Raw genomic sequence first — 14,576 nt, forward strand, 5'->3', positions numbered from 1 at the left:
ACTTTACAAGATAGGACCTGTCGCGTGCGTATTTGCCCGCTGCCATTTAAAAACGACCTAGTTGTAAACTTGCGTGATATGATGCACGTTTTTTATATGAATTTTTTAAAGCCTGTAAGCATTCATATTGACGTTTCAACTATACACATGTCGACATTAGTTGTCATATTAACATCATACTCCGCGAAAAATGACAGAATGTATAATTCTACAAGCGGGTTAAGACTAGCCTAAAGCCTAATCCGTTTCTCCATAGTCAAAGTTTCCCACTGATGAAGATTCAAAATACAAGCATATAGTTAAAAAATTTGCAAACAAGAACGTAACCTACGCGTATCTCTATAGAAATGATGTGTATATTAGTTATAGTGAGTTGTGAGGCTGATATGTTAGTTCGGAACCCGTTTATACCGCTACACCATCCACAAACTAATTAAAAACTCGCTCAAGCGCTATTCTATTAACTCGTTAAGGGTTCTTTGAACAGAACCATTAATGATTTCTTACAGTAATAATACTGTTTTTGACATATTTTCAAGTTCCTGATATCTTTGTACAGTAAATGAAGCAAGATTCTTAATCTTTTCAATATACATTATTTATGTTATAGAGATGTAAGAAAAAAATTAAACAACTTAAGAATTAAATAAAAAATCGTAAGCCCAATCTATATTTCCATGCAAAAAGTATAACTTTATGTTTATGAAGATTCCAGGTGCAGACCTTCAGCAAACTGAAAACTTCTCTTATTTACGAATCTTAGGCTATTGTAAACTTAAATAGTTACGTACGATAAATAATAAAAAATCATTCCAGTACGTATATCTAAGTCGTAACGTTTTTTACTCATTACAATAAAGCGTTATTCATTTTAATGGTTAGGCAAATGAATTTATACAAGAAACATAGAGCCGTTAGAAACCGATATCTGTAATAAATCGGTTATTACGCGAAGAATCCGGATATAAATAAATGTTAGGTGCAAAAGCTTCGGCTTTGGGCGGGTGAGCGCGAACGTACTGCAATTATCTCGCAGCCTGCAGCTATTCTGAACGTTTAGCCTAATTAGCCAAGTATGCGATGAGCCTTTTTTCTAACAGTTCACCTTGCCGCGTTTTTACGATTGCCTTTTGAATGCCGATCATTTCGTACACGCGACCTTTGGTTAGAGGACGTGTCCCTTTTGGCACAAAAACCAACTTGTTGCGTATTCCATAGATTGCTTTATACGTCGCATTGTGATATATTAGCGCACGTCGAAAGGAATTCATTCGTATTTTATTTCAACTTGATTGTTGTTTATTGTAGAAACCATTTTATTGATAATGAACCTCTTATAAAATATTTTGATCAATGTTTTTCTACTTATAAAGATTACGTGAATAAAAACAAAGTACTAGAAACTCAATCAATCTGGTTTCCTAAGTTTAATGGACAGATGGCTGTAACAACACATTCACATACCCGCAAGTACACATGACTATCGAAATTAAGCTTAAATTGTACATTGTAAACATTATTTTTGCCAGTGATTAAAAGCGCTTAAAGAAGTTTATTCAATTTCAACAAGATGTATGTTTACAATACCAATGACCGATTCTCAAAGTTCATTTCCGCGGCTTCCAATTTGGAAATTAGTGTTGACGGCATCGGACATGTGTAGCGATGTCCGTAAGTTCACACTAGAGTAGATCCATGAGACAGACTAGTAAGACACAACAGTACTGCTTTTATATGAACGCAGATGCCCGGCAGCAACGTATTAACAATAGCAGCACTGCACAATCCTCTGCTCTGCGTTACTGTCTTACCCTCGTGTGAAATTAGTATAAGCGAACGAGATGAGCAAACAGCGGGCAGCGGGCAACCGACAGCGCCGCAAAGGCTCGCCCGAACACTGTTAGTTACGTAAACATGTCGGACACATAGTGCGCAAACAGCCGCTGCACTGATCGTTAAAAATAATATTTATTCAGCTACCGTAAGGCAGACAGAATGAATCCGTCGATAACGAGCGAGGTGAACGCTTTGAGGTTCCGAACAAATGAAAAGGCAACTGCGGACAGATGTTTTTGGAATGAACTAAAAACTGGTCTAAGAAAATAAGCTCTTGTAATGAATGTTATATAAAATTACCAAAAATCGAGGTCGTGTAAACTGATTTTCTGATATAGTTACATATATGTAGTTTTTCAATTTGGTAAACAATTTTTTTCTTTATATCAAACAAAATTGAAATGAAATGAAATTTTTTACAATTTCACTCAAAAGCCGATGTAATTAATAAGAGGGATTTAGTGTCAATTAAAGTTTTGTACTGAAATTGTACATTTTATTACAATAATATTAACAACAGTAACACTTTTCCAAAATGCTCCTAGATATAGTAAGTACCTTTCTAGTCTTCCAAACCATGAAGTATAACTGTACGGAACATAAACAAGAACTCATTACTAGTTACAATGTTGGTGCGTGCCATCAATAAGCCAAAGTGATTAAAAGTGTAAGAAAGTACAGTCCGACCACGGAAACTCTAGATAAGTTACAAAACGACAACCTTTAAAAATAATCATGTTCAAACGGAGTCTGAAAAACAATCAAACGTGATTGACAACTATTTTAATCCAACTACTCAAAAACACTAATACGAACAAAGCGTCATAGCCGTACAGAACTTGTGTGCTTTATTGTTATCTAGCTTTCGCCTACGACTCCGTCCACTTGGTTATTAACAATAAAAAAATAAGTAGTTTAATAAATCGATGCCAAATCTAATCGTGATCCGGCAAGTTATTTAGGCGATTAATTCTTACAAACATCCACATAAGCTTTCGCATTTTTAATATAGTAAGATTAACTAGTATTGCTATGTGCAATCTTTTTATTTCTGTCTATGTTTATTGCAGAGTTATCGTGGTTGGAGTATAGGGTGGTAGTGTCAGTGACTCTAGACAATAATGTGAGTGCGTGTGCGTTGCGCAAATATTGTCGGTCGAGCACCGCGGCACGCGGCAGCGGTTGCGGTTTGCCAAATGCTATAAATATTACTATTGTTTCTTTAATTGCATCAAAAACTTGGTACAATATACTATTGTATATAATTATCGATATCCGAAACTCTGGTTTCTCTATTCTTATATCTCTACATTTGTATGAATATTAATACCTATGCATTGGAGCTTATTTTAAACACGTCTTTCGGTATTACAAAGTGAGACATGAATAAGCAAAAAATATGTAAAATCTTTGTACTCAACCCTGCATTCCGTAGTGTTGTGTGCTTGTTTAATTACTGACTAGTGAGGTACGAGTAGTGACTCATTCTCATTTAAACTCCTGTCGCGTCCATCATTTAAAAATACGCAAATAAAGCTCATGGAAAATTATAGAGACTGCGCAACCAGACCTAGCCTAGGCTGTTTACTGAGCACAATGTTTGTGTTGTATGTGTCGCTATAGAGTCGTAGTTAGACAAGTACGCCGCACAGTACCTGCCACAGATTAACTACATTAGAACATTGTAGAGGCGTCATATAAAAAAAAACAATAAATTCTAATGCAATACAACTGGACATAACTTCGCAAAATAAATATTTTATTTAATAAAATGTATAAAAGGAATTAAAAAATATTTTCGTTCTTTTCGAAAACTTATTTTGTTCCTACACTGCCGTCCAGGCTTAAGTTGTTCTATACAAACAAACTTGACCTCAGACTGTTTTTTCACTACATTAATTTCGCATACGTTTAAGAAAAAAAGGGAATAAAAATATAAAGCAATCTCGGCTCGTTAAGGTGTATAGTTTTATTCTGTGTGCGCAGCGCGGTCTGATTTATAAATAGCCGGCGGCGGAGGCAGGTGCGCCGCGCGGACAGATGAGCGCAGACGCGCGGACGCCGCGCTTCCGCGAAACTGCCCCGCTCCGCGCCCCCTGCACCTCCTTGCACCCCAACAGTGCACCACGATCTGATACCATCACATACCAACCAACAATCAATGATACCCACGGGCAGTAAGAAAATCATATTTATGCTTCTTATAAAGCAAATATCGTATAGTTTTTCTTGAATATGTTCATCAGTATCGACTTCGCCCAACTGATCGCTTACAATAATTTTTTAAATGTTCTTTGTAGAAGAAAATGAGGCAGAATGCTTTCGGAATGATTCCAGCTATCTTTATGGGAGATCTATTCTATGACGTAACAGTTTTTTTTAATGTCGAATTTTTAGTAAAACAGTTATTAAATGGAATGTAACATTTTAAGATCTCATATTTCAGAATTAACATCAATGCCCTAACATTAGCTGACTTATAAAATCTCCGATAACACCATTTACGTTCTAACCTTTGGTCGTAGGAAGTGCGGAAGTGGAGCAACAACAAGACGTATTCTCAAACAAGTTAGTTTTACATTGAAGTTGACACGACGATAATATCAATGCTAACAGCATACGTAACAAGTAGTTATTTCATTTTTGTTAGTCACATATTAACGAATATAGAAGATTTCTTTAGTTAGAAATGGACTAGCGCTTTCTTATTATCTCGTCTAAAGATATTAATGTTGCCTTGGAAAGTACACACTACGGCCTTTTCCAGTTAACCAACATTGACGCCAAGTTGTACCAATCGATTGGCATATGCTACGTGCGTCCACCATGATGGTGGTCCACATCATTGGACAAGTACTTATGTACAGTAACAATAGAAGAAATTGCTAAAGTATTGCTCTCGTGTTATATTCATCGCAAACGGAAAAATAATTCAGCGATGTATATCTCTTGATGAATGAGACAACAAGACGGTTTATTTTCTATAAACAATTTTAAAATCTAAAATCTGAATCTCAAGCGACGCAATCAGTGATACCAGACGTGAGACGATTACGACCTCACAGGTGTAGCTCGACTTTACATATGTTTAGGGAGTTCATTGTTACTTTTTTATCAGATGTAAAAACAACAGACAGGATAAAAGGTCGTGTGGTAAATACGTTTGGATGGGAATAATGATAGGCGGTCGGTAGACGAGAGGGCGCCGCGCGCGACGCCGCGCCGCCTGACCGCGCCGCCACCAACCGCACACACTGCCCAAAATGATGGAGAACATTTCGAGCATCCAAAAAAATCTGTCTATGGTGAATGTGTATATTATCAAGAGTGTTCTAAATCAAAATTTAAAATCAATGTCAAATTTTCATTAGAACCCTAAGTTATATAAACTTGTAATTTGTTTATGTTTTAAAAGGAATACGCAGTTACTTCATTTTATTAATATTATAACAATAACGTAAAAACTAAAATTTCAGTTGTAGACCACTGGTTTTTGGAACAATATTGCATAGAGTAGATGAACAAGAATAAATCTAACGCAAATATTATAAACCATTGGTGTTCTTAATAATTAAATCAATATCATGCACAGATTGGGGTACTAGTATCTCGTGTAAAGATTTTCTGCAGTTCTTCAACCGAAAATAATATTATTTTTGGGTAAAACACTTAAAAAGAGTTAAACAAATTATTGAAATTGGAAGATCACATAATAATAAGCCGCTGTAATATCCTTAGAACGCTCGACTTTCAGTCCGTGTGTATCATCGCTGCGTTACCGTATACACACCAGCTGCGCCCGCGCACGGCCGGCACTTGCGTCATTTACAAGTTACAACTTTAAAATAATAAAACTGGTTCCGATTGTGATCTATAAGAAGTTGGATCGACGATTAATGCCCCAAGTCGCACACCTGGCACTGCGACCCCGACACCCGATACCTTCCCCACACCAAAGCTCGCTCAAAACATAATATTCGACAACTAATTATTTATCATTTAAATATATGTGCAAAAATTACAATCATTTAACATTTGTCTAATCGATACCTATCGTTATAACAGTCGCCGCGAATCGCACATCACATTAATAACACGAATATTTACAACCGCGACATCTGTTTTATTGTACACTCAATTTTTTTACGTTCGATGTTACATTGAGTTAAATTAATAAACATGTCGCGCTAGAGAACAGTTTTGTATTTTGTTATTTGAATAAACGAAGCGTCAAGAGGGATTACCATTCCTTCCACATTCATAAAAACCGAACGCGTCCTTTTGTCTCATTTCGTTATTCAGCCTCACTTGTCTTTCCATACACGTATAAAAGGAAACATGCATATATTTTTTTTAAACAAAGACCGCGGAGCAACGACCTGTCCTTATTCGGTGGAGTCAGCATGAAGGCGACACATGATGGCTGCACACACGTTATACATGCACCAACAACATACACAACGCCACCGCTCCTTAAAATAACATTTAAACTGCTATCGCTCATTTGGGAGCCTCTACCTATTGGTCATTTTCATTGGAGCATTCGCACCGATAATAGATATTAATGGTTAAAACGTTAAAAAGTGTTGATCGGTGTACTAGTGTAGAGTAGTGAGATGGTAGAGGCGAGCGAGGTGCGCACCTGGCAGCTGGGCCGCAACCTGTTCGCTGCCGGATCAGGTTACACTAGGTTTCACATTAGGAAATTTATACGACGTCTCATATAACCCCCGACGCCGTTAATTATTGTTTTATTAACGAAATAATTTATTGTAATTATTGATATGTTCCAAGAATTAACTGCAAAACAAAGTGAATCATCTAGAGTGTTTAGCCGAGCCCGCACCGCGGGGAGCGTTTATAAAATAAATTGACATTTCATATTAATTCATCGCCATAAATCTCAGACATTATGAGGTCTATTATCGCGCTGCGCAGGTGCCGCACCGAGCCAAAGGTCCCTGCGCCACCGCCAGTCGTCGTGGCGTCTCGTTTGCTTCATATTACGTACCATTACAACGCATACTATTAAATGAAACACGATAACCCTTCAACTTTGCGATTGCTATTAAGTGGTGGACCGTTTAAGCGGAACGCATCAATAACAAGACGTGAATATTTTCAAAGAAAAAAGTTTCAATGAGTCTTACTTAATGCTTTCTTCAAAATGGAGACCGGTTTCGTTAAGCGATCTCTGAGAGTGATCTCGACTCATGAAATTATAATTTGTAAACACGACGTAACACATTAATCACAGTGACACATTGCAACTAAAAGCAAAATAAATCATTTTCAAATAGTTCCAACACATTTTCAAACTCCTCCATAAGAGTTAGGTTAACTGAGAGACAAAAGGCCATACTACGCCATCTTTTTATTTGATGAGACTTCACAAAGATCAGGTATGATCTCATTGCATCACTAGATCAATTCGAACTACAGTATCACTTTCAATGTCAAAAACTGTAATTGTCCTTGAACCCCCACAATCCGCTCAATCAAAACATTTGATATCAATTCATTATCTATTCGGAGTATCTTGAAATGTTAAAATATCCTTATGGCCAATGCTGATAAACGGGCGCCGATTTAAGGATATAATAACGATATAATTCTCGGGTTATCTAGCGAAATATGATTAAGCACAGCCGGCTAATGTATTCACACGGCGCATGATCGAAATAGGTCGAGATTAACATACGTATCTGTTCATCGGGCATTGGAAAAGCACAATTTAACTGTCCGCCCGTCCGCCACTCAGGCGCACTCTCTTTATTGCCCACGGTGGTTAGTACACACCCGCTGTCAGTTTTATGCGTCAACTTCATACATATCCAAGTATATTGTGCCTCGATGTACCGGCATTTGCATAAGCGAAACGAAGGAAACGTGTAAAGGCGCAAAGTGCAGCTCGAACGCCGCGGTGGGTTTCCATTTTGCAATACAATCGGGTATGACACGCCGGCACACGGCCCAGGGCCTTATTAACATAGGAATTTACGACTCCGTAGTAAATCAACACGTTTATATGTGCCGTACTTCATTTATTGCTGGTAATGTGCGGTTGTTAATCGGTGTGATATTATAAATTGTAATTTTATACGGAATTAGCGAAATACTTGTACCATGGTGCGCAGGCGCAAGCGCAGATACTCAAGTTTGGTTTGCGTAAACACAACGAATAAATATTTAAGTTGATAAACATATTTTGCACCGCGTTAATAACAAAGATTATGAATATTGTGCAAAACTTGTTTAGCACCAATCTTGCAGCATTATATGCGTAGTTACTCGGTTCTGGTACGTTTTTCCCGTTTCTTCTTATTTTATACTGTCTACGAAAACATTTCTTATGTAACATTAATTGTGCCGAACACCACACGTTGGGATCCTGCGACACAACCTACTCTGAAACTACGCATGCACTGGAGGGCATAATATTAAAAACAAGAAGATGATTCAGGATATAGTATTCACGTACTTACGTAGTCGATGCCCGTCTAACCGCCTTCAGGTGCCTGGTCGCCGTCGGTGTCAATCGAGTCAAGTCTAGTTCAAGTCGCTAATGGACACGAGCGCTGCTGCCTGCAGATGCACCATTTGCACTGTTATTGTTCCAAACGCGAAACCTAAATTCAAAGTAAACCTGATCGCTAACAAAAACGACACCGATCGTACTGGAGAGTAATTCAAAACTACCCACAAGTGCGGGAGAATAAAAATGTTGATAACTCTCACTAGTTACTGATATTATATTGTGATGAAATTAAATAGAAATATGTGTCAATCCTACTTCTGGTGTAGAGTACTAGGTAGTGATGGGTATGGGTCGGGGAGAGAAGCGGCAAGCGGAGTGCAGTAGCCGACCTTGCGGACGGCGGTGTCGGGTTGCGGCCACATTGCTGGGGCGCGGCGCGCGTGCGGTGCACGGCCGCGACGGCATACCCATCACCACATACCACACCTCACAACCGACAGTCGACAACCGATAGCTCGCAACATCCGATACACTCTCCGCGACGGCATTACAGAAACGCCAGCGAACCATCCAACCTTGCAAGATGTTTAAACGAGATATTTTACTCCAGTAATTCAGTCGTTTTCATTTGCCTTACTATAGTTAAATGTTTTGGTTCAAAAATTATTTATAGCTTGATTACCAGCAACGTTTAACAATACAAATTGATTGCAAAATAATTGTAAGTTGCACTTTCCATTGAAGATAATAACTAACTGAGATAAAACCATTAATTAGCAATAGGCAGCCGTGCGATAGTTCAAAAACAATAGGAGAGATATTGATTTAATTACAAGTTGACGTATTATTTATTTACCCGGCAAATGGCACCAATCCTTATCTGACAGCATGATTTATGTAATTACATTTCAACGCAACACGAATAATGGCGAGATTCCACTACGCATTATTCCAACGAACTACAATCGCTTACTTGCATCGGAATGGACTAACATAAACAAACACAGATGTACACAGACTACATAGTTTCCATGTTGCGTTCTGCTGGTGGAAGTGCACCTTAATGGTTAAAGTAACGAACTCTGTTTGATAGCCTACCGCGTACTTATCACCAGCTTCTAATTGAAACCTAAACCAGAATAAGCAGGAAATTAAATCGTTTATTGATACACAACACAAGATAAAAGACAAGCGTTTAATTCGCTCGTTAATATTCCACTTTGAGAACTTTAAAATCGTAAATACATTTTACGGCTTCACGATCTAATTTCAAGTTTATTAAAGGTAAATTCTTCAGTGATTAGATCAATGAAAATTACTGTTGGCAGCATTTTTAAAATATATTTTAATAGTTGAGTTTATGTACTCAAATGCAATAAATACTCTAAGTGTTCTTAAGAAGTTTGAGGTGCGAATTTAAGTCGAACAGGTATTTCCATCTTGGTACATGTAATTTGTAATTTTCCCAGAGAGTAAGAGCTACGGTGCAACAAGAACTTACGAAAGCTCCAAAGTGTTACTATGTACTACATTCAGACAAGATAAGTATAGCTTTAACAAACAATTGTACAAATATCATTTAAATATATGTACTATATACATTATTCCTGGATAAAATTTATCGAATTCCGCGCGTAAGGAAGTTTAAATATGTAAGAAGACTTCATCCTCATAATTCAATACATGCCACTACATCAGGCTATAGTTATGCATTCCAATAGAAGCTGAGAAGGCTCACATTACTAGGTTATTTTTAGCATCGCTCGCCACTGTAAGCTATTAATATTTTACTCTAGATTTATAAATAAGTACAAATATTTACAAGAGCAATTAACATTAACAATAATTCAAAGGAAAAAAGTTTTTTTTTGTTATCAAACGTAATAGCAATTGCAGAGTTTTTCAAAGATGATTTCGGTTGTTATTAATTTTATATTATCACAGCTGTCAACTAAACATTACACAAATAAAGAAATAGAAACTATGACAAATATTCCTTACCGTGTGAATCTGGGATCAGACGGTCTAAGTCGAGATAACGTATTTTAAGGGGTTCCAAAACAGAGGTCTGACGATCGATCATTAGGCCTTATTTGTTTTTTGACGGTGACAGGACACCGGGCGGGCATCGAGCGGGCACGAAGCGGGCTCGGAGCGAGCACCGGGCAGGGCTTGTGTCTGTCGCTTTATCTGCGGCCTGCATCGGACCATTCGTCATGCTGTCACTAAGACAGGGCACAAAGCAGCATTCAAAGTAACCGCACGATAACGGTGATGGGCTCTTGACGTCCCAATTGCTCGAGAGGTCTTAGAAACTTTGCTATAAAAAGTCGGTTAAGTGCGAACCAAAGAATCTCACATCGTATCATTTACTGCATTTCACTTTACAATTATTGGTAATGATGCAGTACTCGTCATACAGATTGTGCCATTATTTTTCCAATACGAAATGTAAAATCGAGCCCAGTAATCTAGACAACCTCGTCTACGACCTCCTTATTTTCCTTGTTGTCTGTAAATCCTATAAACTTCTATAGACAAATATTCAGTTTGTCATTCATTCCAATGGTTTTATTATTATTTTGTACTAGCTGGCTAAAAGCTGCGTTAAAAATTAAAAAGTATGCCTACCATCTAAAAAGAATTTTCCAAATCCGTAAATAGAACTTAAAGTATCTAAACACTCCAGCTTATTCATTATGTTCGTAAGTCTAGAGGTTAAAAAATTAGGTAAATTTATAAATCATTTGTAAACATTTTAAATATAAATAAAAAAAAAATCAACACGACTCGATCAAATATTTGAAAATATGTCCTCATACCTTGTTCTTAAATAACAAGCATGTAGACATAATCCGTGCACGTAAACATATTTTTTTTACTTATCTGGAAAATTCGCGGCAATATTATCTATCTTACTTATCTTCGACCACTATGAAGACCAATAATACTACTTCACGACACAAAATATTTGCATAAGTAAACGTACCGAATATCGAAAACATTAATACACTCTTAATACAAGGGATTACAGTTCATTATATTAGTTTTGTCAATAATTAAACCGCAGAATAAAATTTGTATTTGTAGAAGTGAGATTATCGAAGGCGCGTTTAGCATAGCGCAGGCCACGTCCATAAAGTTCAATACATAACGAGCGAGATATTGGCTCCCGTATTACGTACATATGCATATTTTAGAAAATATTTCTATGATTGTGAAATTGGAAAAAGCTGGTGTAGAGTTTAGAGTATCGTTTGTTTGTGAGAAAACAACTCATGTCCTACATCGATGAAAAAAAGTTAAAAAAAAATTAAAAGTCAGGTACGAAAATTTACTACTTTTTACTATAAATCAATAGAAATTAACATTTTATTTTTCCAAATATAATGATATATTAATACTTAAATGTACAACTTTACTGTATTCGATTAATTTCTAAAATAGAAAACACAGTTTGCGTCTATAACGAAAATTTAAATTCAACATAACCTTTGAATTAAATTTAAAACATATGCATAGACAATTTGTAAGTCTATTTTAAACGATTATATAACTCTGCATCACATTTGCTAACATAATTGAGATAGATTTCATATAAATTAGCATACGATGATATATGTAGAGAACATGTAATAATTTCGCCAATAAATTTATTCATTAAATTAGTTATTTTTGGTAAATTAATAATGATGTTGAATATCAGTGCAGACGGGTTTATTTTGTTATTTTTTTAAATAAAAATATGAGAACTCAAACAAAATCCCACCTGGTGAAATTGATAATGCCAACCAATCAGATTGAAGCACCAATCACTTACAACCGTCGTGCTCGCGTTAATAATAAAATTATACTGTGAAAAAGATTCCTCCACTTCTGTTTACCAATTGATTGTAAAGTCTCATCCTAAAATCTTACTAAGCTTTAGTATTTGAATCACATTGATGTCAATCTCTTTAAAAAAACTACAATAGGAAGATTGATATTTTATTTTTAAAAGAATTTATTCGGATAACATAGATTGTATTGAAGTTATTACAAAAATAAATATTTATTAAGTGTATTGTAAAAATATCTGTTATAAAAGCACAATTTACATGCCTGATGTAATTTATAACAAACAAGAAACATTCATTCGTCACACATTTTTTTTTGTTCCCGGTTAGGTATGTGCACCCATTCACCGGCATAAACGAAACCGTGTCCCGAATCGAAAACATCGTTATCTATGTTCCCACTCAAATCACTGGACAATAAAATTTCAATGGTTCAAGAAAAACGGGGCATCTCGATAACCATAAATTTCAGAGTGAAACGGATGGGACAAATTTTTAAAATGGGCCTCCCCCATTTGGAGTCCGAGCCGCGTTAATGACATCCTAACAGTTTGTTTTAACATCATTATAGGAGCGTATCGAACATTCCATCAGAGGTACCTGGACAGAGTGCGTGGAATGGGTGTACACATGTCGGGCCTTGGTCGCGCGGTGCCTACAAGCCATGCTACTCGCGATGGCCTCTCCGATATCATGAATTATCATTTCAAAGCGGCGTCATCGTTTGATACAAACACCATGATAGAGTTAAACGACAATTCACTCAGAGTGAGCTCTCCAATTAAGATATAAGGCAATGTACACATTTGTTGACAAAACTAACATGATTGCGAAGAATTAATTGAAGGAAATAATTGTAAACTAACTGTATTAAGCTAACTTAATTTCAGAAATCAAGTACGTAAAAAATCTTAGCAACTTTAACTTTTCTCTAATTTTTCTTCAAGATATGTTAAACTTTTCAACTTTATTAAAACTTTTTATAATACGGTACATTTTTATAGTACGGCACATTTCGTAATTTCTGGCAACCCTGATACGCATTTAGAGCATAGGCTTGCGACGCGGTACAACGTTGGCATCCCTCGGCAACGGCAATATATTCGAGGGACAGCTACACGTATTTACAATTACGTTATCTCTCCGACCTGGCTCCTGACATCATGCGACAAATATTTGTGATCACCGTCAGCCCATATTAAATTGCAATTTCATTGTTATTCCATACATTTTATCTTGGCAATGGTGATATTTTGACGATTATAAAACCATCTGTTTAAATGAAAACTGTTTTGTATTGACATTAATTAAATTAAAAAAGCAAATTATAGACTTTAACAGAGGATTTACAGGTACCATGCCATTTAAAATATGATTAACCTAAGTTTTAGTGTAACTAAATCAAAGCAAAATAAAAAAGGGGTAATCCAAGAAAAAATCAAAATAACTAAAGTACTTATACAGTCGTAAGACCAATAATACCGTCGAGCCCTGCGAAAGAAAATCACGAAGAACTGAATTGAAATCGGACATTCCTAATTTATTTTGTGGCGACACACTGCGAGGACCGGCAAGAAATTGTCATCACAATAGCAGACAAATTGAAAAAAAAACACCTAATGTTTTTTTATACAATCTTTAAGCAATGTAGTAAATCATTTACCTGAAAAAGATTTCTACAATATAAAACTAGCATGCATGGCACTCTGGCTTTGCGCTTCGTTTCAAGAATCAGGTGTCTTTTTCTTTTCCTTTACGTAATTACTATTTTAGTTCCAACTTTTCTAATTACACCTTCCTACCACAAGTAAAAATATTCTAGTTCAGGAATAGCTTTATATTATCCAAACTAAAATTATGGAGCAGAATATTAAGTGTTACGTTTCATTAATTAGTAGGTGATGTATAGATTCAATACCTTTAGAGCTTCACATTCGCTTTTCGAAAAATAAATCAAGCATTTTTCAACGGCTTTACCATTTTGCGGCAAAAGTTGTCAATTTGATAAACACAAAAAGCAAATCGGGAGAGTCGCGATGGGAGTGATTTAGCGCGCATTCGGTGAGTTCCCATGGGAAAGAGTCCGCAAATATTGACAGCGCGGCAACATGTTTATATGCACTTAATGCATCGTTCCACCTTTTTTACGTGTCGTTTGTTTTGTGCACGCTAAGGCAGACGGAGCGTCGGGCGCGTTTTTACCGTCACACCGCGGTGCACAGGTAGAGGCTGACCATTCGGATTAATACCAACCGTCACCCAGCTCTGTCCCCACTTGAGAATAAAAAGTTTCATCCATCCCATCTTTTAGTCCTACTATCACCAATAAGATGACAGATGGAACCGTAAGAAAATATAACAAGTTCCAAACGTTCTCTTGTCGCAAAAGGTGGGATGGATGAAACTTTTTATTTTCATCTGTCCCC

The 14,576-nt window shown here is 36.5% G+C and overlaps 1 protein-coding gene across 1 annotated transcript in view; it reads right to left on the reverse strand.

Moving 5' to 3' along the window:
• LOC106106639 (T-cell activation inhibitor, mitochondrial) overlaps window positions 1–14,576 on the reverse strand; it is a 46,650-nt gene that overhangs the window by 31,374 nt on the left and 700 nt on the right. The gene's annotated exons all lie outside the window — the stretch shown is intronic.

Source organism: Papilio polytes, unplaced genomic scaffold (genome assembly GCF_000836215.1).
Source record: "Papilio polytes unplaced genomic scaffold, Ppol_1.0 DF822178.1, whole genome shotgun sequence".
Taxonomy (NCBI): domain Eukaryota; kingdom Metazoa; phylum Arthropoda; class Insecta; order Lepidoptera; family Papilionidae; genus Papilio; species Papilio polytes.